Source organism: Bos indicus, chromosome 14 (assembly GCF_029378745.1).
Source record: "Bos indicus isolate NIAB-ARS_2022 breed Sahiwal x Tharparkar chromosome 14, NIAB-ARS_B.indTharparkar_mat_pri_1.0, whole genome shotgun sequence".
NCBI lineage: Eukaryota > Metazoa > Chordata > Mammalia > Artiodactyla > Bovidae > Bos > Bos indicus.
Genome location: NC_091773.1, coordinates 63,801,987 through 63,826,920, shown reverse-complemented (window position 1 = coordinate 63,826,920; position 24,934 = coordinate 63,801,987). Strand labels below are relative to the sequence as shown.

The 24,934-nt window shown below is 44.2% G+C and overlaps 1 long non-coding RNA gene across 1 annotated transcript in view; it reads right to left on the bottom strand.

Moving 5' to 3' along the window:
- Positions 1-24,934, bottom strand: part of LOC139186823 (uncharacterized) — a 65,173-nt gene that overhangs the window by 14,276 nt on the left and 25,963 nt on the right. The window contains exon 3 of the long non-coding RNA XR_011570427.1: positions 6,614-6,732. This is a non-coding gene — a long non-coding RNA (uncharacterized lncRNA). The remainder of the gene's footprint in view (positions 1-6,613; positions 6,733-24,934) is intronic.

The following is a 24,934-nucleotide window of genomic DNA, read 5'->3' as shown; positions in this document are numbered from 1 at the left end:
GGGGATGACAGAGGATGAGAGGGTTGGATGGCATCACCAACTCTATGGACATGAGTTTGAGCAAGCTCCGGGAGTTGGTGATGGACAGGGAGGCCTGGCGTGCTGCAGTCCTTGGGGTCACAAAGAGTTGGACACGACTGAGTGACTGAACTGAACTGAGGAATCTTTACAACTGATACATTATTTTTACTATTGTTACTTGTCTTGCCTAATAGCAGTTATTTGTTCCTGTATTCTTTTGTTCTCTTAAGATCAGTAATCACTGAGACCCATTTAGGCCCATGTATTGATGAAAGTGAAAGTGGAGAGTGAAAAAGTTGGCTTAAAGCTCAACATTCAGAAAACGAAGATCATGGCATCTGGTCCCACCACTTCATGGGAAATAGATGGGGAAACAGCGGAAACAGTGACAGACTTTATTTTTCTGGGCTCCAAAATCACTACAGATGGTGACTGCAGCCATGAAATTAAAAGACGCTTACTCCTTGGAAGGAAAGTTATGACCAACCTAGATAGCATATTCAAAAGCAGAGACATTACTTTGCCAACAAAGGTCCATCTAGTCAAGGCTATGGTCTTTCCTGTGGTCATGTATGGATGTGAGAGTTGGACTGTGAAGAAGGCTGAGTGCCAAAGAATTGATGCTTTTGAACTGTGGTGTTGGAGAAGACTCTTGAGAGTCCTTTGGACTGCAAGGAGATCCAACCAGTCCATTCTGAAGGAGATCAGCTCTGGGATTTCTTTGGAAGGAATGATGCTAAAGCTGAAACTCCAGTACTTTGGCCACCTTATGTGAAGAGTTGACTCATTAGAAAAGACTCTGATGCTGGGAGGGATTGGGGGCAGGAGGAGAAGGGGACGACAGAGGATGAGATGGCTGGATGGCATCACTCACTCTATGGACATGAGTCTGAGTGAACTCCGGGAGTTGGTGATGGACAGGGAGGCCTGGCGTGCTGCGATTCATGGGGTCGCAAAGAGTCAGACACGACTGAGTGACTGATCTGATCTGATTTTGGCCAGGCTTAGATCACAAAATGGCTTAGACCAAAATGGCTTCTCCTATGTCAAGAAAGTCATGCCTGGTTCTCTTTCCCTGTGGACCCTCTTTCCTGGTTCTCTTTCCTATGGACCCCCTATCATATCTACTCAGAGCACCATTCTGGTGGAGGATGTTGATCATGTGTGTACAGGATCCTGTTTTGATGAGATTAAGATTCGTTGTTGTTGTTGTTGTTATTGCTGCTGCTGCTGCTAAGTCCCTTCAGTCGTGTCCAACTCTGTGCAACCCCATAGACGGCAGCCTACCAGGCTCCTCTGTCCCTGGGATTCTCCAGGCAAGAACGCTGGAGTGGGTTGCCATTTCCTTCTCCGATGCATGAAAGTGAAAAGTGAATAAGATGTGTTAGCCTATGGTTATTCTTCAGTCCACCAATAAGAACTCCAGCCAGGTTCTGCTTAGTTCCCCATCTTCCCTGAGGCCTTGCCAAAGCCAATGTGGCTTCCCTGATGGAGATTTCAGAGAGGAAGTAGAAAGAAGTGTGATAAGAGGCTGAGGCCCCAGAAGCCTGTTAGAGACACTGGATTGTTTTGGGACGAGAACCATGAGCCACTCAAGAGCAGGGGTGCAGGTGGGGACAGTGGCCACCTATCCCTCTTTCACGGCATTTGAGAAATCTGGGTACAGATGAGCTTATTTATAAAACAGAAACAGACTCACAGACATAGACAACAAACTTACTGTTATCAAAGGGGAAAGGAGTAGGGGAGGAATAAATTAGGAGATTGGGGTCAGCGGATACAAGCTACTGTATATGAAATAGATACACAAGGACTTACTGTATCACAAAGTATATTCAGTATCTTGTAATAACCTATAATGGAAAAGAATCTGGAAAAGAGTATAAATAACTGAATCACTTGGCAGTACGCCTTAAACTAGCACAACACTATCAATCAACTGCACTTCAATTAAAAAGAAAGAAAAGGATCTGAAAAATTTTGAAATTACCTTCATTTGCATGGTCTGTTTTCTCATTTTTGTTTCTGGCTATTACCTGATCCCAGAAGCAGTTCAGAGCATAGCATTCTGGGTCATGGCTGCACATCCATTTATACCTACCTTCCCCTGGGTCTGGTGGGAAATATGAAGACAGGTTTCTGCTTTTCCTGTTGCTAGATATCAGTGAGGAACACAATGAACAGCCATCTGGAAATGCAGGCTTCAGGTTCTCTGGGTTCTCCTTGCACAAGTAGCGTCCAGACCTGTCGGCTAACCTTGGACACACCCTTTCCTTTTTTCACTCCCTCTCCACCTCCTACCAGATCCTGACAGTGGCCTTCAATGCATCTTCTCGCCTCCACTCTCTTTGTTGCCAGCCCATCCTACACACAGCTCCTGGACTGGTTTTCCTAGAGCACAGCTGGTAAACTTTCTCCAAAAAGCTCGATGATGATAAATATGGCTTTGAGGGCTATTTGGTTCATGTTATGATGGCTCAGGGGCTTCCCTGGTGGCTCAGACAGTAAAGAATCTGCCTGCAATGCCAGAGACCCGGTTTTGATCCCTGGGTTAGGAAGATCCCCTGGAGAAGGGAGGGCTTCCCAGGTGATTCAGCGGGTAAAGAATCTGTCTGCAGTGCAGAACCACAGAATACTTGGGTTCTAACTCTGGGATGGGAAGATCCCCTGGAGAAGGACATGGCAACCCATCCCAGTATTCCTGCCTGGAAAATCCCGTGGACAGAGGAGCCTGGCGGACTACAGTCCATGGGGTCACAAGAGTCTGAGCACAACACTTGTATGTATGATGGCCCTGTCCTTCCCTGGCAGAGCAAATGTAGCTATATTTGGGGATAACCTGTGATGTAGCAATACTGACCAGAACCATTTTTATCGAGGTTCTCGAGAAAGAAGTCTTAGCCTGGTTGATTTTGTTCTACAGGTTACTAGCCAGTCTACTGCCTGCATTTGGGTCCAGTGCCTACCCCAACGCCCTCACCTATGTCTTTGTATCCTGGTCCCGAAAAACAGACCTGGGGGCTTAGAGGAGGCTCTGGATAGGAGGCTGAGTAAACACATGAGGCCCGTGCCCCTTAACTGGCTCCAACCCCTTTCCAAACCATTTTCCTTGACACTCGAAGCCAAGCACGGCTTCTGCTGCTTTCTCCACTCTGTGGAGTCTCCTCCTCTGCCTTCTACCCTAAATGTTCTCATCCCCACTCCTACCTCCAACCATGTCCAAAAGCTGCCCAGCTGTCAAGGCCCAGCTGAAAATTCTTTTCCTCTCCTGGAAGCCACTGTGTTCTTTCTTCTTTTTTATTTTTTGGCCACCCCAAACATCTTAGTTTTTGGATCTTAGTTTCCTGACCAGGGATCAAACCTGCACCCCCTGCACTGGGAGTGTGGAATCTTAACCACTGGACCACCAGCAGAGTCCCCACTGTGTTCTCTCCTCTGAGTGTTCATATCACACTTTATTCCTATCTCTTTTAAGACACTTTCTGTTTCTTACACTTTGGTCACTCCTAGTATAAGTTGTCTGAAAGCAGGACTCAGGTCAGATTCAGATTCATACGTGTATCCTACAGTTTGTGCCTAACACCTGACTTAACAAACCATAGATCCTCAGGAATGGTTACTGAAAGAATGGGTGGTTGAATCAATGTACCTGTGATGGAGGCTCAGAAGCACGGGTAGGAGACCATTTGGCAGGAATCATGGAATACAATAATCTAACCATTGTAGAATACTTACTATGTTCCAGGCATTGCACTAAGAGGCTTTACATGGATTTTCTTCCCTAGTTCTCACAACAGCTTGACAAGTTTGGCTGGGCTGCATCCCACAGGCCTGCAGGCCCTGTATCTGCCCAGCCTCAAGCTGGAAGAAAGAGCCCAGCATCACTGACCAGGACCTCAGTGGCTTAGTGGACAGAGGATCTTACATGTCTGAAGCAAGATCCTTGGGTGATAGTCCACTGTGGGCAGCAGATGGCAGGCAGACCATGGAAGCAGTCTTTACACTGGGGGAAGGTGGAGGATACCAGGATGTCAGTTGGCTCACTGGTTACCAGGGAAACCAGGAGAAGAGCATGCCCTTCACAGCCCCTTTGATAAGCTATGGTAATAGAGACTTTCTGATCTAAAGATTAAAACAATCGCTAGCTGGGGCTGGGAGCTCTATGATTAAGAGGGAAGATCAGCCATGTGAGTAGGTGTAGGTGAAGAAAGGGCTGATTGGACTTCCCTGGTGGCATAGTGGATAAGGATCCACCTGCCAAGGCAGGCGACATGGGTTTGATCTCTGGTCCAGGAAGATTCCACATGCCATGGAGCAACTAAGCCCATGTGCCACAACTACTGAGCCAGTGCTCTAGAGTCTGGGAGGACAACTATCGAGCCTGTGTGCTACAGCCACTGAAGCCCATGTGCCTAGAGCCTGTGGTCAGAAACAAGAGGAGCCATAGCAATGAAAAGCCCGTGTACTGCAATGAAGAGTAGACCCCACTCACCGCAACTAGAGAAAGTCCATGCAAAGCAATGAAGACCCAGTGTGGCAAAAAATAAATAAAAGTAAAAAAAAAAAAAAAAAAAGAAGGGTCTGATTGAGTAGGGGACATAAGAGAGCAGAAGAACAGGCATCTTGGGTGGCCTGATCATACAGGTCCGTGCAATAATTAAACCCATTTACAAGAACACGCAGCTAGTGGTAGAGCTGGGATGCAAACCCAAGCTCCAAACCACCTCACTCGACTGTCTGGGAAGCTCACTTGGGATTTACCAGGGACGTGGGGATATATCATCACGCTGTCCTTCCTACGTGACATTGAGTCTTCCGTTGTTGCCCTGTTATTCCAGGCAGGCATGGAATGACTTGGGAAATTTAGCTTTGGCCCTTCCAGGGCATCAGAGTCAGGATAATTCCCAGTTGTGTAGTACCAACATCCATTTTCCAAGAGGTTAGAGGCTCCAGGCAGGTGAGGCAGGCAAAATGAAAGAGGAGAGACAGAAAGCCAGGCAGGAAGGGAATCTCTGCTCTGTAGAACCTCTCCCTGCTGCCTTCCATCTGCTGATCAGTCATGGACTTAACCCTCACTAGGCTGCTTCACTGTCTACTTCTGAAAAGTTTAAACGCTATTTTTCATTCAATCACTGAATATCAGTTGGACAGCTACTCTGTACCAGGCATCTAAAACATCAATTTAATCACCTAAGTCAACAAAAATGTGAGGAAATAAGAGGTTTGAGGGAGTGGGGGAGGGCGAGAGCAAGTTCTGATATGTTTCTTATGCTCATGCCCATAATTAAATCTCTCTTAAGAAGTGCCTTCCTTAGTTCTGCACTCCAGACGAAAATAGAATAGAAACCTTACCATTTTACTTGGCTAAAGCTGAACATTTGGCTTCCCCGTGCACCAATAAGTTCCATATACGTCTATCAAAGTGTCCTGTGATAACAGACAATGGGGTCACACACCCCATTTTGGTGTTTATTCCTGAACCTGCCTCTCTGCCATGCCTCAGTCATCTCTTATGGGTTAGGAGGATATTAACATTACTGAAATGCTGCCCCAGCCAACATTTTTGCTCCTGCTTCTTCCCAACTAAAGGGATTCCTTGACCCATCCTTTCAGAATATGCCACAGTTTCTGTGCTCAATGCTTCCCATTTCAGTCTAGTAGAGCTAAAGGCTGGCCACCACCAAGTTTATAACACAGAGACACGCATCATCCTAGAACTGACTTAGTGGGGTCGTCTAGGCTACATGTTTACACTTACTTAAAAACTTTTTTTTTATTAATTAATTCAGCTGCATTGGGTCTTAGTTGTGGCACGCGGGATCTTCACTGAGTCGCGAGGGATACTTCATTGTGGTGCACAGACTCTCTAGTTGTGGTGTGGAGGTTTAGTTCCTCTACAGCATGTGGGATCTTAGTTCCCTGACCAGGGATCGAACCTGCATCCCCTGCATTGCAAGGTGGATCCTTAACAACTGGACCACCAGGGAAGTCCCCTTATTTTTGTATTTTTAAAGGTACATTCAGATTTGGCAAGAAGATGCCTGGATGTGCACACACGTGCACACTTGCCTGCACATCACTTCAGTATAAACTGGATTTTGGACCAGCCTCCTAGATCAACCAGAACCCACCTTCCTCTAGAGCTGCCTTGGGCTGGTCACACTGAGAAGCAGGGCTCTGGGAGGAAGGAAAATCTTTGCTGAAAGCCCATGCACAGGGGCTATTTGGTCCTGGGGAGGACTGAGTCTCAGCTTTCCTGAATGCATGTCCTATCAAAGAATTCTGCTAAGCTTCCCGTAGATCGTTATATGGCCCCATTTATATTGTTGTAAACAAACCTATGACATTGTGACCGTATTCCAGACCCTGTTTATAGCAACCTCACACTGGATAGCTAAGGGTTAATTTTACTATCTTGCCCTTTTGAAGAACCTTTCAGCAAAAGATTTCAGAGAATTTTACCAAACGATCCCACACCCTCCCCCTCCCATTTGACAGGCAGAGGAGCTGAGGCACAAGGAAGCCAGAAAAGCATAGTCCAAATGTAAGTCAGAGATGGGGCCGGCTGGGCTGGTTACACCTCCTTGCTCACCTATGCTTACGCTGTTGTCACAGACTTCCTGGAAAGGGGTAGCTTCTTCTTGGCTTATCTGGTGAGTAAGCATGGCTGTGGGCTTTCAGTGTTTCCCCAGGTCGGAGGAAGCTGTGTCCCTGAGAAGGAAATGAGAAGGAGAGGGCCCCCTTGGTCAACACGTTTCCCTGTGCGGGTTTATCTGCAGTCCTCAGAATCCCGCCTCCTCCTATTGTGATGTGTTGCAATACCTTTCAGCAATTCCTTAACAAATTATCTCTTAGAAGTCCTCGGGGTCACATTGCTTTCCCTGCCCCAAATCCTACCCCAGTGTGTAGGAACAAAACTCTTTGGGATGGTAGGGTCATCTGTTTTGTGCTGTTATATGGTCCCATTTCCATGAAGGTGAGCTTTGCTAAACTTTCTGCCCCTCCACTGTCTACGTTGCCACCAGCTCCACGTCTGGTCTCTTTCCCAGGGAAGCTCTTCACTCTGTGAAGGGAGAATTCAGAGCAATGGCATTTCTGCCTCTACCACAACTGAGACTTATACCTTATAATGAGACTTACACCTATCAAGTTCTCACAGAATTTAGGGTTGATTGAGTTAGGAGCAGAGAAAAAATGCTCCCAAGGATTAAAAAAAAACCAGAGTGAACTCTGATTCCATCAAAACAACCATGACACTAGATTCCAAAACAAACCTCCTCTGTTGCCAACTGGCAATCATTCTTTTCCCTTTTCATAATAAGAAACTGTGTGAATGTGTTTTTGAAAGGTAGGTGTTAGTGAAAGCAGGTTCGGTTCCATTTTTTCCTTGGATAGATAATAAGCTATGAATGCCTTCTTTAAGAATATTTGTAAATGTGCCCAGAGGTTAGTGAAAAATAAGAACATTCGATATAGCAAATAATGCCAGCTTTGTGTGCTCTCCCGGAAGTTCTCTAAGCTTGGATCCTAAGCTAGAATCATTTTCTCCAATATCTTAAGACTACATGAAATAAAACTTGGTATAACCCAGGAAAGTAATGTTTACAAACAAATCAAAGAATTTCTCAATTTTCTGTAGATAAGTGTAACTTTAGAGGGGGAAAAATCACATTCAGGGGAAAAAAAAAAAAAAACCAACTTTGACAGTTAAAATAGCTGTGACAAAGCCCAAGCACTTACTAAGAGGGAGACCCCCTCCATCCTTCTTCAGGGCTTCTAACTATCTCTTAGTTTGCACACATTCCTACAGGGTATAGTGTCTGACTTGCATGGACCATTTGAAAAAGAGCCATTGAGGCAAGCAGGGCTCACATAACAGGAGTGACAGCTAGGAGTGACAGCTAGAGAAGAGACAAAAGCTATTTGTTGAAGCTTAATTTAAGAATTACTGATCCTAATTCTAAGAATCATCAGCATGATTCATTAAGAAAAAGTTAGATCATGTTCATCATCCTCCTACGTAATCCCTTTTAGGTTATTGGTCAAAAAAGTGGTTACAAGGGTGAGCTGCAAGCATGTGAAACATTCCTTAGGTGGACAGTGACCTCGCTCTACAAGGAAGGCTTCCCGGGCTTCCGCCTCCTGCGGGTGGAGTTGGCTTCCTGCCTGACTCACCGGCTGTTTATAGGCAGCTGCTGGCTTCTCAGGCCGCTTTGCCTCCAGTAAAAAGGGGGAAGAAGCTCACGAGTACTTGGTAGGGAGCCCCGGAGACCTTTGATGGCAAGTTCTAAAGGAAGGCCGGGCTTCACAATAGGGCAATTACGCTTTAGGCTAATTGGCGCCGAGACGCTGTAAAAGCACTTATTTGGAACGCCGCACAGAATAGCACGAGGGTGCTGGCGTTTGGCAGTAATGCTGTTAACACCTCGAGACACAGGGGAAGCCCACTAGAAGCCTGGAGATGCGCCTGCCACTCTGCACGGCCAGCCCTCCATACCACCTGGGCCAGGACCACGTGGAACCACGGAGGGGGCGGCCTCCACTTGACTCTTTGTGAGCTTTCGGTGGGGATTGGTACCTCCCTTCCAACTCCCCAGCACGGCCCAAGCAGCCTGCCAGACACCCCAAGGGAAGAGGTAGTCAGGGATCCAAGACAGGGGGGCGTGGCCAATTCCTTCCGCCCCTGCCACCCATCCCCCACTTCCTTCCCCTTCGGTTGGATGCACCATGTATACTGGAGATGCCACCGTGAGGGTCGGAGGGGACATCTTAAAATACCGATGGAGGTTTTTTCTCCCCATTTTTTCCTTGCTCCAAACTGCGAAGCCACCTACCACGTGTGGTCACTGAACACCTGAAATGTGGTTCAGAAAGAAAAAGACAAATACTCTATATTAATGCATATATATGGAATTGAGAAAGACGGTACCTACGATCCTACATGCAGGGCAGCAAAGGAGACACAGACGGATAAAGAACAAGACTTCTGAGAACAGCACTGAAACATGTACATTACCATATGTAAAACAGAAGATCTGTGCAAGTTGGATGCATGAAGCAGGGTACACAAAGCAGGTGCTCTGGGACAACCTTGAGGGATAAGGTGGGGAGGGAGATGGAGGGGAGTCCAGGATGGGGCGGGACACATGTATACCTGTGGCCAGTTCATGTTGATGTATGGTAGAAACCATCACAATATTGTAAAGTAATTATCCTCCAATGAAAATAAATAAAATTTTAAAAAAGAAAAAGGTCCTTGGGGAAAGGGAATCCTCTTCACCAATGTCCTCTTCAAGAATAAAATGTATTATCTGGAATCCTCTCAGGGATTACATATAGATGTAACACTTTAAAATGCTTGTTGGTGTTCACTTGTGAAAATTCATCAGGTTGTATACATTAGATTTGTGCACTTTTCTATTCGTGTTGTATTTCAATAAGAGTTTACAGAAAATATTCTTTAGAAATAAAAAGAAATGTGGTTAGTGCAAACCTACGGTAGTGCTGTGAGCATAAAATATACATGGAAATTCAAAGACAGGACAATAAAAGAGAAATTATCTCATTAATAACTCTCATACTGATTGCATAGTGACATGATAATGTTTTGGATATATTAAGTAAAATAGGGTAGTAGTAATAAAATTAGTTTTCATGTTTTTAATATTTTTTAATAAGACTACTAGAAAATCAAAAATTACATAGATATGTGACTTGCATCAGTGGCTTGATGAACTTTTTTTACTGGTTGGCACTGCTGCAGGTGACTCTTGTCTCTTAGCCTGGCGGTCCTTGGCTCACTGCCTTAGGAAGGGAGGGGCTCAGAGGCAAAGGCTTTCATCAATTCAATAATTTGGGCCTATGGGGCAGAGGAAGCACTCTGGCAAAGCCAGATCTGGAAGAATCGTGGAAAATGATATGGGGCAAGGCTCCCCAGCCCCGCTCTAACACATCTCAGATCTAGTGAGGACTCCTCTGCTTGGAGAGTAGAGGGTGAGAAAGTCGGCAGGGAAGTGAGCAGAACTGAGGTTCCGATGTGTCCTAAAGAAAGGGGAAGGGATCAGCCCACCACAAATCTATGTTGAGCATCTGGCCTGTGTACCTAAGGTGCTGGGTCTCTACAGTGAGAAGCAGACAGAGTCCATCCCTATGTGCACAGTGTTATGAGACAGAGAATAAACATGGGAACAAATGAAGAAGAAAACTGCAGGTATTGCTAAGTGCTACAAAGACTCCAACGGATTTGTGGGCCTGGAGAACACGTATTCTCCTGCCCTTTGGGCCAAATGAGTTTTCTAAGAATGCCTGGTCCTAATCATTTTAGTTCTTTACATTCCTTTTTAAAAAGTTTTGTTTGTTTCCTTTGTTTAAGCCACTTTAGGTTTACAGAAACCATGAGAGGAAGGTACAGAGATGTCCCATACACCTCCTCCCCCATCCCGTGCCTAGCCTCCCCCACTGCCAACATCCGCCACCAGAGTGGGACATTTGTGGCAACTGATGAACCTATAGTGACACATAAGTATTACCCAAAGTCCATGGTTTACCTTAGGGCTCATTCTTGACGCTGAGCATTCTATGAGCTTAGACAAATGTATGAAGACACGTGTCCACCACTATCGTTTCCAAAAATCCCCCCTCCCTCTCTTTTTTCTAAATCTTTTGGCTATGCTGTGGGATCTTAGTTCCCTGACCAGGGATTGAACCTAAGCCCTCCGCACTGGCAGAGCAGAGTGTTAACCATTGGACCGCCAGGGGATTCCCCCCAAATCCTCTGTTTTTAATTTTAATGAAATCCAGCTTGTCAATTATGTATTTCATGAATTGTGCCTTTGGTGTTATATCTACAAGAGACATCACTATATCCCAAATCATCTAGGTTTCCTCTTATATTACCTTCTAGGAGTTTTACAGTTTTGCACCTTACGATGAGGTCCATGATCCTACTTTTGTGAAGGGTGTTAAGGTCTGTGTCTAGATTCACCTTTCTACACATGGATGTCCAGTTGTTCCAGCACCATTTGTTGAAAAGAACATGTATTTTTTAAAGTTCACTTGTTTCATTGATTTGTAAGTTTGCTTCATTTATTTATATTTTCAGCTTGTGCCTCTGAAAATAATTTCTCCTTGGAGGTTTTTGCCACTGTGCCCATCCCAGGGAGTCATACTCCCTGAGCTTTAACCAACGTTTACATTGGCTTGTTGCAATTTAAGTTAAATGTGTGTTGCTTAATTTGCCCTGCAGAGAAGCAGGAGCCCTGCTGGAAATCTTAAAATATTGTGTAATAATCTAGTTAGCTTGATATTAGAATGTTCCCTTGTGTTTATGATTTAAAATTTCCCCTGAATTTTATTTCATTATGTCTGATTGTATCTGCTATAACAGTGCTACTTAATTTCTCACTCTTTCTTTATGTTTTGAACTAATACATGTTTAACTACTACACTGTTATTACTCATCCCTCCAACTGATACTAAACTGCCCTGGCATCTCCAGGCCTCCTACATCTGAGCTGGCAGGCGTACCTGTGGGCTAAGCTTTGTTCTCTCTCTGTGTGAGTAACAACAGGCCTATAGGGCTTCCTCCGTGGCAAGTGGGGCCTGTCTCTCACCAACATGCACACAGCAGGCATGTCTCTAAGTACAGGAAGAGGTTAAAAGGCGTGGCCCCCTGGGTCTTTTTTTTTTAATCGTTTTATTTATCGATTTATTTTTGGCTGTGCAAAGCCTTTGTTGCTGCACGGGCTTTTGTCTAGTTGTGGTACTGGTGGCTGTGCTCTCGTTGCAGTGCGCAGGCTTCTCATTGCGGCGGCTTCTCTTGTTTTGGAGCATGGGTTCTAGGCCTGCGGGCTTCAGTAGCTGCGGCTGCCAGGCTCTAGAGCACAAGCTCAGTAGTTGTGGCGCACGAGCTTGGTTGCTCCGAGGTATGTGGGACCTTCATGGACCGGAGATCAAACCCGTATCTCTTACACTGGCAGGCAGATTCGTCATCCAGTGGTAAAGAATCTGCCTTGCAATGCTGGGGATTCGGGTTTGATCCCCAGTCAGGGAAGTAAGATCCCTTATGCTTTAGGGCAACTAAGCCTGTGCTGTAACTACTGAGCGCTCTGGAGTCCGTGTGCCCCAGCTAGATAGCCCATGTGCCGCAACTAAAGATATACCCTATCATGCAACTAAGACCAGGAACAGCCAAATAAATAAGTAAATAAGTAAATATTTTTAAAAAATGCTCGACCCTTGGTCCCTCAGCTGCCAAAGCTTGCCTGTCCCCTATAGGTAGGCAAGCCTTGAAGAGATATGACTTAGTGCCTTTATGACAGGAGAGTAAGGGACAGATATGTGACCTGTGGGCTTTCTCTTCCAACTCCGGCTTCTCTTTCTGGGAAAGTAGACAGTGTGCCATCGGAAGTGTGTAACTAGTTTGTTTCTGTTGGTTTTGAGTAGCCTGCTTCCATTGACTGACTTTTGGTTGTGCTGGGTCTTCCTTGCCATGCACGGTCTTTTCTCTAGTCTCTTCGGGGGGTGGGGGGTAGGCTTCTCATGGTGATGGCTTCCCTTGTCGCTGAGCACAGGCTCCAGGCGTGTGGACTGCAGCAGCTGCAGCTCTCAGATTCATTAGTTGTGGCTTGTGGGTTCTGTAGCTCAGCCTGCCAGTTGTGACGCACGGTCTTAGTTGCCTGAGGCATGTGGGGTCTTCCTGGACCAGGGATTGAACCTGTGTCCCCTACACTCACAGGTGGATTCCTATCTATCCTAGCACCAGGGAAGTGCAGTTTGTTTGTTTGTTTTAATTTTTATTGGAGAATAGTTGGCATGAAAGCATGAAAGAAACAATACTTGCCTAAAATATACTGCTTTCCAGTTATGCTTATGAGTCACTATATAGAATCCATCCCTCCCAATACAAAGAGGAAAGATTTAATAGTCATGTCTCTGCAATAATCACTAAATAATGCTGTCTGGAAAAAGACAGAGTCACAAACATTCAGCAACAGAGAGCAGAGAAGAGACCCAGATAATTAACTGAAGATAAATTCTTATCACTGCACTGATCACAAAATGATGTTCAAAGGTGGTAAAAATATTAATCAAGCCTTCATAGTTTCCAGCAAATAAATCCAGATTCTCTAGCCTGGCATTCAAGAGTCTTCAAAATTAAGGTTCTATTCTCACAGAACATAGATGCTAAAATACTAAACAAAAAAATTTTAAGTAATGCACTATGACCAAGGCAGTTCAATTCTAGGGCTGCAAAAGTGGTTCAACATCAGGAATTCTATTAATGTAATTCATTATGTTAATAGATTGAAGGAGGAAAAATCAATTGAATATCTCAGAGATATCGAAAAACTTTTCATTAAATTCAATACCTATTGCTACTAAAACTCTCAGTAGGTGGAACAGAGGGCTTTCCAGATGGCTCAGTGGTAAAAAAAAAAAAAAATCCACCTGCCATATGGGAGATGTGGGTTTGATCCCTGGGCCAGGAAGATTCCCTGGAGAAGGAAATGGCAACCCACTCCAGTATTCTTGCCTGAGAACTCTACTCGATATTCTGTAATAACCTATAATGGAAAAGAATCTGATAAAGCATATATATATATATATATTTATATATGTATGTATAAATGAGTCACTGTGCTGTACACCTGAAACTAACATGATCTTATGGATAGAGGAGCCTGGGGGGCTACAGTCCACGGGGCTGCAAAAGAGTTGGACATGACTCAGCAACTAAACAACAACAAGACAGACTAGATGAAAACTTAGCTACTAGGACCACACGATAAACACGATACCTATGGGTGCAAGTATAGTATTTCCACTAAACCAGGGAAATGACAGTATTACTTTCTACATCTACTACTATTCACTGGAATCTACCAAAAGTCTTACTACATCAATAAAATACATACAAGAAAAGCAGTATAAGGAAATTTCCTGGCCATCCAGCAGTTAAGACTTCTGGGTTCCACCCCTGGTTGGGGAACTAATATTCCAGAAGCCTCACGGTGTAGCAAAAAAAATAAATAAAATGAAAAGTAAAAATACTTTTTTCAAAGTAGTATAAAGATTGAAAGGAAATTATCATACTAAGTGAAGAAAGCCAGAGAAAGACAAATATCATACGATATCACCTTATATGTGGAATCTTAAAAAAAAAGGTACAAATGAACTTGTTTCCAAAACAGAAGAGACTCACAGACATGAAAAACAAACTCATAGTTACCAAAGGGGAAAGGTGGGTGGGAGGAGGAATAAGTTAGGAGGTTAGGATTAACATATACACCCTCAGTTCAGTTCAGTCAGTCGTGTCCGACTCTTTGCGACCCCATGAATAGCAGCACGCCAGGCCTCCCTGTCCATCACCAACTCCCGGAGTTCACTCAGACTCACATCCATCGAGTCAGTGATGCCATCCAGCCATCTCATTCTCTGTCGTCCCCTTCTCCTCCTGCCCCCAATCCCTCCCAGCATCAGAGTCTTTTCCTATGAGTCAACTCTTCGCATGAGGTGGCCAAAGTACTGGAGTTTCAGCTTTAGCATCAGTCCTTCCAAAGAACTCCCAGGACTGATCTCCTTTAGAATGGACTGGTTGGATCTCCTTGCAGTCCAAGGGACTCTCAAGAGTCTTCTCCAACACCACAGTTCAAAAGCATCAATTCTTCAGTGCTCAGCCTTCTTCACAGTCCAACTCTCACATCCATACATGACTACTGGAAAAACTATAGCCTTGACTAGATGGACCTTTGTTGGCAAAGTAATGTCTCTGCTTTTAAATATGCTGTCTAGGTTGGTCATAACTTTCCTTCCAAGGAGTAAGCATCTTTTAATTTCATGGCTGCAGTCACCATCTGCAGTGATTTTGGAGCCCAGAAAAATAAAGTCTGACACTGTTTCCACTGTTTTCCCATCTATTTCCCACGAAGTGATGGGACCAGATGCCATGATCTTCGTTTTCTGAATGTTGAGCTTTAAGCCAACTTTTTCACTCTCCACTTTCACTTTCATCAAGAGGCTCTTTAGTTCTTCTTCACTTTCTGCCATAAGGGTGGTGTCAGCTGCATATCTGAGGTTATTGATATTTCTCCCAGCAATCTTGATTCCAGCTTGTGCTTCATCCAGCCCGGCATTTCTCATGATGTACTCTGCATATAAGTTAAATAAACAGGGTGACAATATACAGCCTTGACATACTCCTTTTCCTATTTGGAACCAGTCTGTTGTTCCATGTCCAGTTCTAACTCTTGCTTCCTGACCTGCATACAGGTTTCTCAAGAGGCAGGTCAGGTGCTCTGGTATTTCCATCTCTTTCAAAATTTTCCACAGTTTATTGTGATCCACACAGTCAAAGGCTTTGGCATAGTCAATAAAGCAGAAATAGATGTTTTTCTGGAACTCTCTTGCTTTTTCCATGATCCAGTGGATGTTGGCAATTTGATCTCTGGTTCCTCTGCCTTATCTAAAACCAGCTTGAACATCTGGACGTTCACAGTTCACGTATTGCTGAAGCCTGGCTTGGAGAATTTTGAGCATTACTTTACTAGCATATGAGATGAGTGCAATTGTGTGGTAGTTTGAGCATCCTTTGGCATTGCCTTTCTTTGGGATTGGAATGAAAACTGACCTTTTCCAGTCCTGTGGCCACTGCTGAGTTTTCCAAATTTGCTGGCGTATTGAGTGCATATACACCCTACTATATATAAAATAGATAACCATCAAGGACATACTATATAGCACAGGGAACTTTACTCAATATTTTGTAAAAACCTCTAAGGGAAAAGAATCTGAAAAAGCATATATATATTTTTCATATATGTACGTATAAATGAATCAGTGTGCTGCACACCTGAAACTAACATGATATTACAAATCAACTATACTTCGACTTAAAAAAAAAAAAAGGAGGGGGGACTTCCCTGGTAGTCCAGTGGTTAAGAATCTGCCTGCCAATGTAGGAGACATGGGTTTGATCCCTGGTCTGGGAAGATCCCACATGCCATGAGCACTGCAACAAACAGTAGCCCCCACTTGCTTTAATGAGAGGAAGCCCTCGAGCAGCAAGGAAGACCCAGAACAGCCAAAAATAAACAAATAAATACGTTTTTTAAAAATTAAAGAGAGAATTCAATTGTCACTATTTGTCAATGATACCATTGTCTAGTCAGAAAATGCAAGATAGTCAAATGAGATAATAGGAGACTAATAAGAAGGATACAAAAGCAACACACCAGGATTCTATTTATTGTTGCCATACACACAAAAATACTAAAATACTGAGGCAAAACTATGGTCAGAAATATGCAAGATATTGGGGCTTCCCTGGTAGTGCAGTGATTAAGAATCTGCCTTCCAGTGCAGGGGATGCAGGTTTGAGCCCTGATCAGGGAACTAGGACCCCACGTGCTGCAGGGCAAGCAAGCCTGAGCACTGCAGTTACTGAGCCTGCACGCTCTAGAGTCTGTGCTCCGCAAGCCACAACTAGAGAAAGCCCATGCATTGCAACGAAGACCCAGCACAGCCGAAAAAAGAAATATGCAAGATAGGAATAAAATCATAAGTTTACTGAAGGACATTAAAAAGAGACCAAAAGAGTAGAACAGCATTCTAGCTGCTGAATGAAATTTGTTATTGTATAGATGTCAATTTTCCCTCAAATAAATCTACAAAGGCAATTCAGTTCTAATGGAATTGAATCATTGCCTTCCCATATTCTTCACTTTTCCTTCTCTGTGTCTCTAGGAATGGATGAATAGCAGAAAACAGGTATCTTTGCACCTCTCTTGATGTTTCTCCTGGTGTCTGATGGAGTTCACTGCGTACCTTTGCTTTCCATCTCGATGCCAAGTGCCAGCTTCCCCAGAGTCTACCTCCCACTTCCTCAGCCCTAGTCCCCCACACACAAGGGACCCATCAGACCTGGGCCTCCTTCCTGCCTCTCCTCAGAGGAGGGCATGAACTCAAAAAGGCTCTCTGGCCGTATGGATCCCAGAGCCCAAGGAACTCTGTGCACTGAAGGATTTCCACTGTCCTCTGTGGATCTGAAAGGTGCAGACTATACTCAATTTACAGTGGAGTAGCAGGTAACCAGGGTTTCCCTGGTGGCTCTGATGGTAAAGAATCTGCCTGCGATGCAGGAGATTGGGCTTTGATCCCTGGGTCAGTAAGATTCTCTGGAGAAGAGAAAGGCTACCCACTGCAGTATTCTTGCCTGGGTAATCCCATGGACAGAGGAGCCTAGAGGGCTACAGTCCATGGGATGGGAGTCAGACACGACTGAGCAACTGACACTTTCACTTCCTTCAGGAGCAACAAAATGAGTTAAAAAATAATTGCCCTGGGGTCTTTCCTTCCACTAACTGGCATTCTCCACTCTGAGCAGGGAGCTGAACTAAACCCAAAGTAGGAAAGTGATATTTTAATTTGAATTGAAACTGAACTCAAATAACAATATTGTTCTCTCTTTGAAGTTTGAACTGGATCTGACCTGGACAAAATCCAAAAACTTTCTTACCCTATTTCTTCTCTCCAAAAACAACCCACAAGACTAGACTAGATCTTTCTCAGTTCTGAACCTGCTTCATGTTTTGCTGTATTTTTCCAACTGAGTAGAGTACTATGTTAAATAATTTTTTAAAAAACTATTTTATTATCATATTAGAGGCATGACCTTTTAAACAAAGCTTCAAAAGCAAAGATATGCTTTTGAAAGAACAGCAAAATGAGTTGGTAAGCTTCAAGAGTTTCTTTTTTAATTAGAAAAATTTTGAAAACTGATATAAAATTTGATTTGAAGTTCCATACTGTATTTGCCATTTTTGTGCTTCTTTTTTCAAATGATGGTTTGAGCAGCTATGTATGTGCTTAGTCACTCTCATGTCCGACTGTTGTGACCCCATGGACTGTAGCCTACCAGGCTCCTCTGGCCATAGAGATTCTCCAGGCAAGAAGAGTGGAGTAGGTTGCCATGCCTTCCTCCAGGGGATCTTCCTGATCCAGGGATTGAACCCAGGTCTCCCGAATTGCAGGCGGATTCTTTTCCATCTGAGCCACCAGGGAAGCCTAAGAATACTGGAGTGGGTAGCTTATCCCTTCTCCAGAGGATCTTCCTGACCCAGGAATTGAACTGGGGTCTCCTGCATTGCGGCAGATTCTTTACCAGTTGGGCTACCAGGGAAATCCTCAAGAAGATACATAGAAATGAAATTGTAAAGCTTGGTGACTATTATATTGCCCTTTTTAAATTTTTTTAAATTAATTTATTTATTTTTGGTTGCATGGGGTCTTAGTTGCAACACTCAGGATCTTCGCTTTGGTTCTGTGGGCTTCTCTCTAGTCATAGCTCGTGTGCTCAGTAGCTGTGGTGCATGGACTTAGTTCCCCTGCAGCATGTGGGATCTTAGTTCCCTAACTAGGGATTGAACCCATGTCCCTTGCATTGCAAGGCAGAGTCTTAACTGCTAGACATCAGGGAATTCCCTATATTGCCCTATTTTTGTCACTAGGTCTTTAAAGAAGAATTTCAGTAGGAGAGGGTAAGGTGGTAGTAAATGTAGATCCCTTACAGATGGTGACTGCAGCCATGAAATTAAAAGACGCTTACTCCTTGGAAGGAAACTTATGACCAACCTAGATAGCATATTCAAAAGCAGAGACATTACTTTGCCAACAAAGGTTCGTCTAGTCAAGGCTATGGTTTTTCCTGTGGTCATGTATGGATGTGAGAGTTGGACTGTGAAGAAGACTGAGCACTGAAGAATTGATGCTTTTGAACTGTGGTGTTGGAGAAGACTCTTGAGAGTCCCTTGGACTGCAAGGAGATCCAACCAGTCCATTGTGAAGGAGATCAGCCCTGGGATTTCTTTGGAAGGAATGATGCTAAAGCTGAAGCTCCAGTACTTTGGCCACCTCATGCAAAGAGTTGACTCATTGGAAAAGACTCTGATGCTGGGAGGGATTGAGGGCAGGAGGAGAAGGGGACGACAGAGATGAGATGGCTGGATGGCATCACTGACTCGATGGACGTGGGTCTGAGTGAACTCCAGGCAGTTGGTGATGGACAGGGAGGCCTGGCGTGCTGCGATTCATGGGGTCGCAAAGAGTTGGACACGACTGAGCACTGGACTGAACTGAACTGAACTGAGTCAGTGGTGGTATCTTTTCAAGGCATGGCACAGCACCTCAAACAAAGCTCAGTATCTATCTGTTGAGTAAATGAAGCAAGAGAGAGGCCACTCAGCCTTCTTCTATTCAAGGACATACTTGTTTCTGTTGCTTAGCAGGCCTTTGGTCCTGACTTCAAGTGTTCTCTAAGCGTAGTCCCTTTATAGTCTTCTAGGCTTATCTGTGTCTCTGGACCAGGGATGGAACCCATGCCCCCTTCTGCATTGGCAAGCACATTCTTAACCCCTGGACTGCTAGGGAAGTCCAGGAGGGACTATGTTGACTGAAGACATTTACTTATTTTGTCTTTAGACACCCAAACATAGGCTAGCCCTTATGCTTTGGTTCAAAGTTTGTGAATTTTTTTCCTTTTCTTTCTTCCATATTTGTCTCCTATCTGTGGTTAACACTAGTGCCTTCCCACAGGCACAGCTAATGGGGCGCTTTCCCCAAACTGTACACGGCAGCTCTGAAGAGAGGGGAAGGAAGAGAAGTGTCCCACCTCTCTTCACATACATCCCTGAATGGTGCTCTTTTCTGAGATCACCTCCCATTTCTTTCCTGCTGTAGTACTTTCCCTGTTGCTGTTTCTCTTATTTCCAACCTCAATTCTAACCAGCAGGGCTACTTTAAAATTCACTCCGACGAGAGCCTGCCTGCTTGTCTCCAGGGAAAGCCCAGGTGAGTGAATACACAGGGGCACACTCCTTGCGCAGCCCTTGTGTCTCCATCTGTGTCCCATCCAGACACTGCCCCATGCAGAGCATGCAGGCCTAGTGGGGCTGTCCCGCAAGGTGCCCCACTCCCAACCAGACATGAGCACATGTTCCAAACCAAGCAAACGGGACTCTGGTCCTGTAAAAATTAGACCCTGGGCCTCGGAACACAAGGATCCCAAATGGCAAAACAGGTTCATCCCCAAGGACAGGGTTGCCCATCACTTCCGCTTCCTGAATCTCTGAGCTGCCCTAGTTTCTGCCCCTATTGAGGCCTTTTCTCAGTTCTCTGAGCTGCCCAAATTCTTCTGTTTGAATGAAATAATGCCATTTGCAGCAACATGGCTGAATCTAGAGATTGTCATATGGAGAGAAGTCAGACAGAGAAAGATAAACACCGTATGACATCCTTTATTTGTGGAATCTAAAAAGAAATGATTCACGACCCAGATAATCATGATGGTGTGATCACTCACCTAGAGCCAGACATCCTGGAATGTGAAGTCAAGTGGGCCTTAGAAAGCATCACTACGAACAAAGCTAGTGGAGGTGATGGAATTCCAGGTGAGCTATTCCAAATCCTGAAAGATGATGCTGTGAAAGTGCTGCACTCAATATGCCAGCAAATTTGGAAAGCTCAGCAGTGGCCACAGGACTGGAAAAGGTCAGTTTTCATTCCAATCCCAAAGAAAGGCAATGCCAAAGGATGCTCAAACTACCACACAATTGAACTCATCTCACACGCTAGTAAAGTAATGCTCAAAATTCTCCAAGCCAGGCTTCAGCAATATGTGAACCGTGAACTTCCTGATGTTCAAGCTGGTTTTGGAAAAGGCAGAGGAACCAGAGATCAAATTGTCAACATCCACTGGATCATGGAAAAAGCAAGAGAGTTCCAGAAAAACATCTATTTCTGCTTTATTGACTATGTCAAAGCCTTTGACTGTGTTGATCACAATAAACTGTGGAAAATTCTGAAAGAGATGGAAATACCAGACCACCTGATCTGCCTCTTGAGAAATGTGTATACAGGTCAGGAAGCAACAGTTAGAACTGGACATGGAACAACAGACTGGTTCCAAATAGGAAAAGGAGTATGTCAAGGCTGTATATTGTCACCCTGTTTATTTAACTTATATGCAGAGTACATCATGAGAAATGCTGGACTGGAAGAAACACAAGCTGGAATCAAGACTGCCAGGAGAAATATCAATAACCTCAGATATGCAGATGACACCACCCTTATGGCAGAAAGTGAAGAGGAATTCAAAAGCCTCTTGATGGGATTAAAGATCTAAATGTAAGACCAGAAACTATAAAACTCCTAGAGGAGAACATAGGCAAAACACTCTCTGACATACATCACAGCAGGATCCTCTATGACCCATCTCCCAGAATACTGGAAATAAAAGCAAAAATAAACAAATGGGACCTAATTAACCTTAAAAGCTTCTGCACATCAAAGGAAACTATTAGCAAGGTGAAAAGACAGCCTTCAGAATGGGAGAAAATAATAGCAAATGAAGCAACTGACAAACAACTAATCTCAAAAATATACAAGCAACTCCTACAGCTCAACTCCAGAAAAATAAATGACCCAATCAAAAAATGGGCCAAAGAACTAAATAGACATTTCTCCAAAGAAGACATACAGATGGCTAACAAACACATGAAAAGATGCTCAACATCACTCATTATCAGAGAAATGCAAATCAAAACCACAATAAGGTACCATCTCACATCAGTCAGAATGGCTGCGATCCAAAAGTCTACAAGCAATAAATGCTGGAGAGGGTGTGGAGAAAAGGGAACCCTCTTACACTGTTGGTGGGAATGCAAACTAGTACAGCCACTATGGAGAACAGTGTGGAGATTCCTTAAAAAACTGGAAATAGAACTGCCTTATGATCCAGCAATCCCACTCACTGCTGGGCATACACACTGAGGAAACCAGAAGGGAAAGAGACACGTGTACCCCAATGTTCATCGCAGCGCTGTTTATAATAGCCAGGACATGGAAGCAACCTAGATGTCCAACAGCAGATGAATGGATAAGAAAGCTATGGTACATATACACAATGGAGTATTACTCAGCCATTAAAAAGAATACATTTGAATCAGTTCTAATGAGGTGGATGAAACTGGAGCCTATTATACAGAGTGAAGTAAGCCAGAAAGAAAAACACCAATACAGTATACTAACGCATATATATGGAATTTAGAAAGATGGTAACAATAACCCTGTGTACGAGACAGCAAAAAAGATACTGATGTATAGAACAGTCTTATGGACTCTGTGGGAGAGGGAGAGGGTGGGAAGATTTGGGAGAATGGCATTGAAACATGTAAAATATCATGTATGAAACGAGTTGCCAGTCCGGGTTCGATGCACGATACTGGATGCTTGGGGCTGGTGCGCTGAGATGACCCAGAGGGATTGTATGGGGAGGGAGGAGGGAGGAGGGTTCAGGATGGGGAACACATGTATACCTGTGGCGGATTCATTTTGATATTTGGCAAAACTAATACAATTATGTAAAGTTTAAAAGTAAAATAAAATTAAAAAAAAAAAGAAAAGCCTCTTGATGAAAGTGAAAGAGGAGAGTGAAAAAGTTGGCTTAAAGCTCAACATTCAGAAAACAAAGATCATGGCATCCGGTCCCATCACTTCATGGGAAATAGATGGGGAAACAGTGGAAACAGTGTCAGACTTTATTTTTCTGGGCTCCAAAATCACTGCAGATGGTGACTGCAGCCATGAAATTAAAAGACGCTTACTCCTTGGAAGGAAAGTTATGACCAACCTAGACAGCATATTCAAAAGCAGAGACATTACTTTGCCAACAAAGGTTCGTCTAGTCAAGGCTATGTATGGATGTGAGAGTTGGACTGTGAAGAAGGCTGAGTGCCAAAGAATTGATGCTTTTGAACTGTGGTGTTGGAGAAGACTCTTGAGAGTCCCTTGGACTGCAAGGAGATCCAACCAGTCCATTCTGAAGGAGACCAGTCCTAGGATGTCTTTGGAAGGAATGATGCTAAAGCTGAAACTCCAGTACTTTGGCCACCTCATGCGAAGAGTTGACTCATTGAAAAAGACTCTGATGCTGGGAGGGATTGGGGGCAGGAGGAGAAGGGGACGACAGAGAATGAGATGGCTGGATGGCATCACTGACTCAATGGACGTGAGTCTCAGTGAACTCCAGGAGTTGGTGATGGACAGGGAGGCCTGGCATGCTGCGATTCATGGGGTCACAAAGAGTCAGACACGACTGAGCGACTGATCTGATCTGATCTGATCTGAAAAAGAAATTATGCAAATTGCCTTATTTACAAAACAGAAACAGACTCACAGACTTAGAGAACAAGCTTGTCACCAGGGGAGAGGGATCGTTAAGGAGTTTGGAATCCACATGTATATACTGTTATATTTAAAGTGGATAGCCAAAAAGGACCTAGTGTATAGCACATGGAACTCTGTTCAATGCTGTGTGGCAGCCTGGACAGGAAGGGAGTCTGGGGGAGAATGGATACATGTGCGTGTGTGGCCGAGTCCCTTAGCTGTCTGTCTGAAACCACCACAACATTGTTAATTGTCTATACTCCAATACAAAATAAAAAGTTTTAAAGAAATATTCTTTTTGCCTTCAGTTTTCCAGAGTTTACTTCTGTTGTTTGCAACCCAAGTGCCCTGAGTAATACAAGTGTTTGCAATTATTTGAGAACTTTTTCTGTCTTTTTCTCGTGGTTCACCCAAGACTCTCTTCTGCTGCCACAGGCACCAGTGTGGACCTTCAACCCTGGCAACCAGATAGTTGTTCTCTGAAGGCTGCCTTCTCCAAGTTTCTCTAGGTGACTGGGCATCCACCTTTGCTTCCTTGGTCACCGTTGCCTTCAGAAAATGCAGAACAATCCTGTTCATATTAAAATCAGCTATCACTCTGGGGTGACGGTACAGTTCACTGCCATTTGGGAACCAGTTGGAACTCCAACCTATTAATTTACTTAAACAAAACCAGCTACCTAGGATTATCATACTAAGTAAAGTTCTTCAGGAAAAGACAGACAATATCACTTCTATGTGGAATCTAAAAGAATGGTACAAATGGACTTTTTAACAAAACAGAAATAGACTCACAGACATAGAAAATAATGTATGGTTAGCAAAAGGGGAAGGGGAGGGGGATAAATTAGGAATTTTGGATTAACAGATGCACACTACTATATGTAAAATAAACAGCAAGGACCTACTGTGGAGCCCAGGGAACTATATTCAGTATCTTGTAATAACTTACAATGGAAAAGAATTAAAAAAATACAGATTTATACATATAATGTACAAGTGAATCACTTTGTTGTATACCTGAAACCTTGTAAATCATGTCAACTATAAATTGACACTTGCCAAGAGCATTTGCCGGTGACTGATCAGCAACAAGAAGGGCATTTGCCATCCGCCTTGGGCTTCCCAGGTGGCTCTAGTGGTAAAGAATCCACTTGCCAATGCACATAGACATAAGAGACACAGGTTTAATCCCCGGGTGGGGACGATCCCCTGGAGGAGGGCATGGCAATCCACTCCAGTAATATTGCCTGGAGAATCCCACGGACAGAGGAGCCTGGTGGGCTACAGTCCATGGGGTCGCACAGAGTCAGACACGACTGAAGCGACTAGCCCACACGCGTGCTGCTGCAGCTTCTGACCTTCAGCACTCCCTGATAGGAATTCAGGGTGGAGAGGGAAGGACTCTGCTCCAGGGAAACTGGTAGAACAGGTCTTTGGATAGTGAGATATTTTCAGGAACTGATTTCATAATCCTTGCACCCTTGCATCTCATCGTATCTAGAAAAGCACTAAGTCCCTTCGTGGTGACATCAGCTCCTTGTGACTAGCAGAAAACTTGTTGTAAAGTAAGCGCTTGATCGCACTGGACTCCCCCTTCACCAAAATCTTATATATTGACCTTCCCCCTGCCTCTTTGGAGCGTCTCTCAGAGCTCTCTGAGGTGCTGCCTCCCGGGCTGCAGTCCTCATTT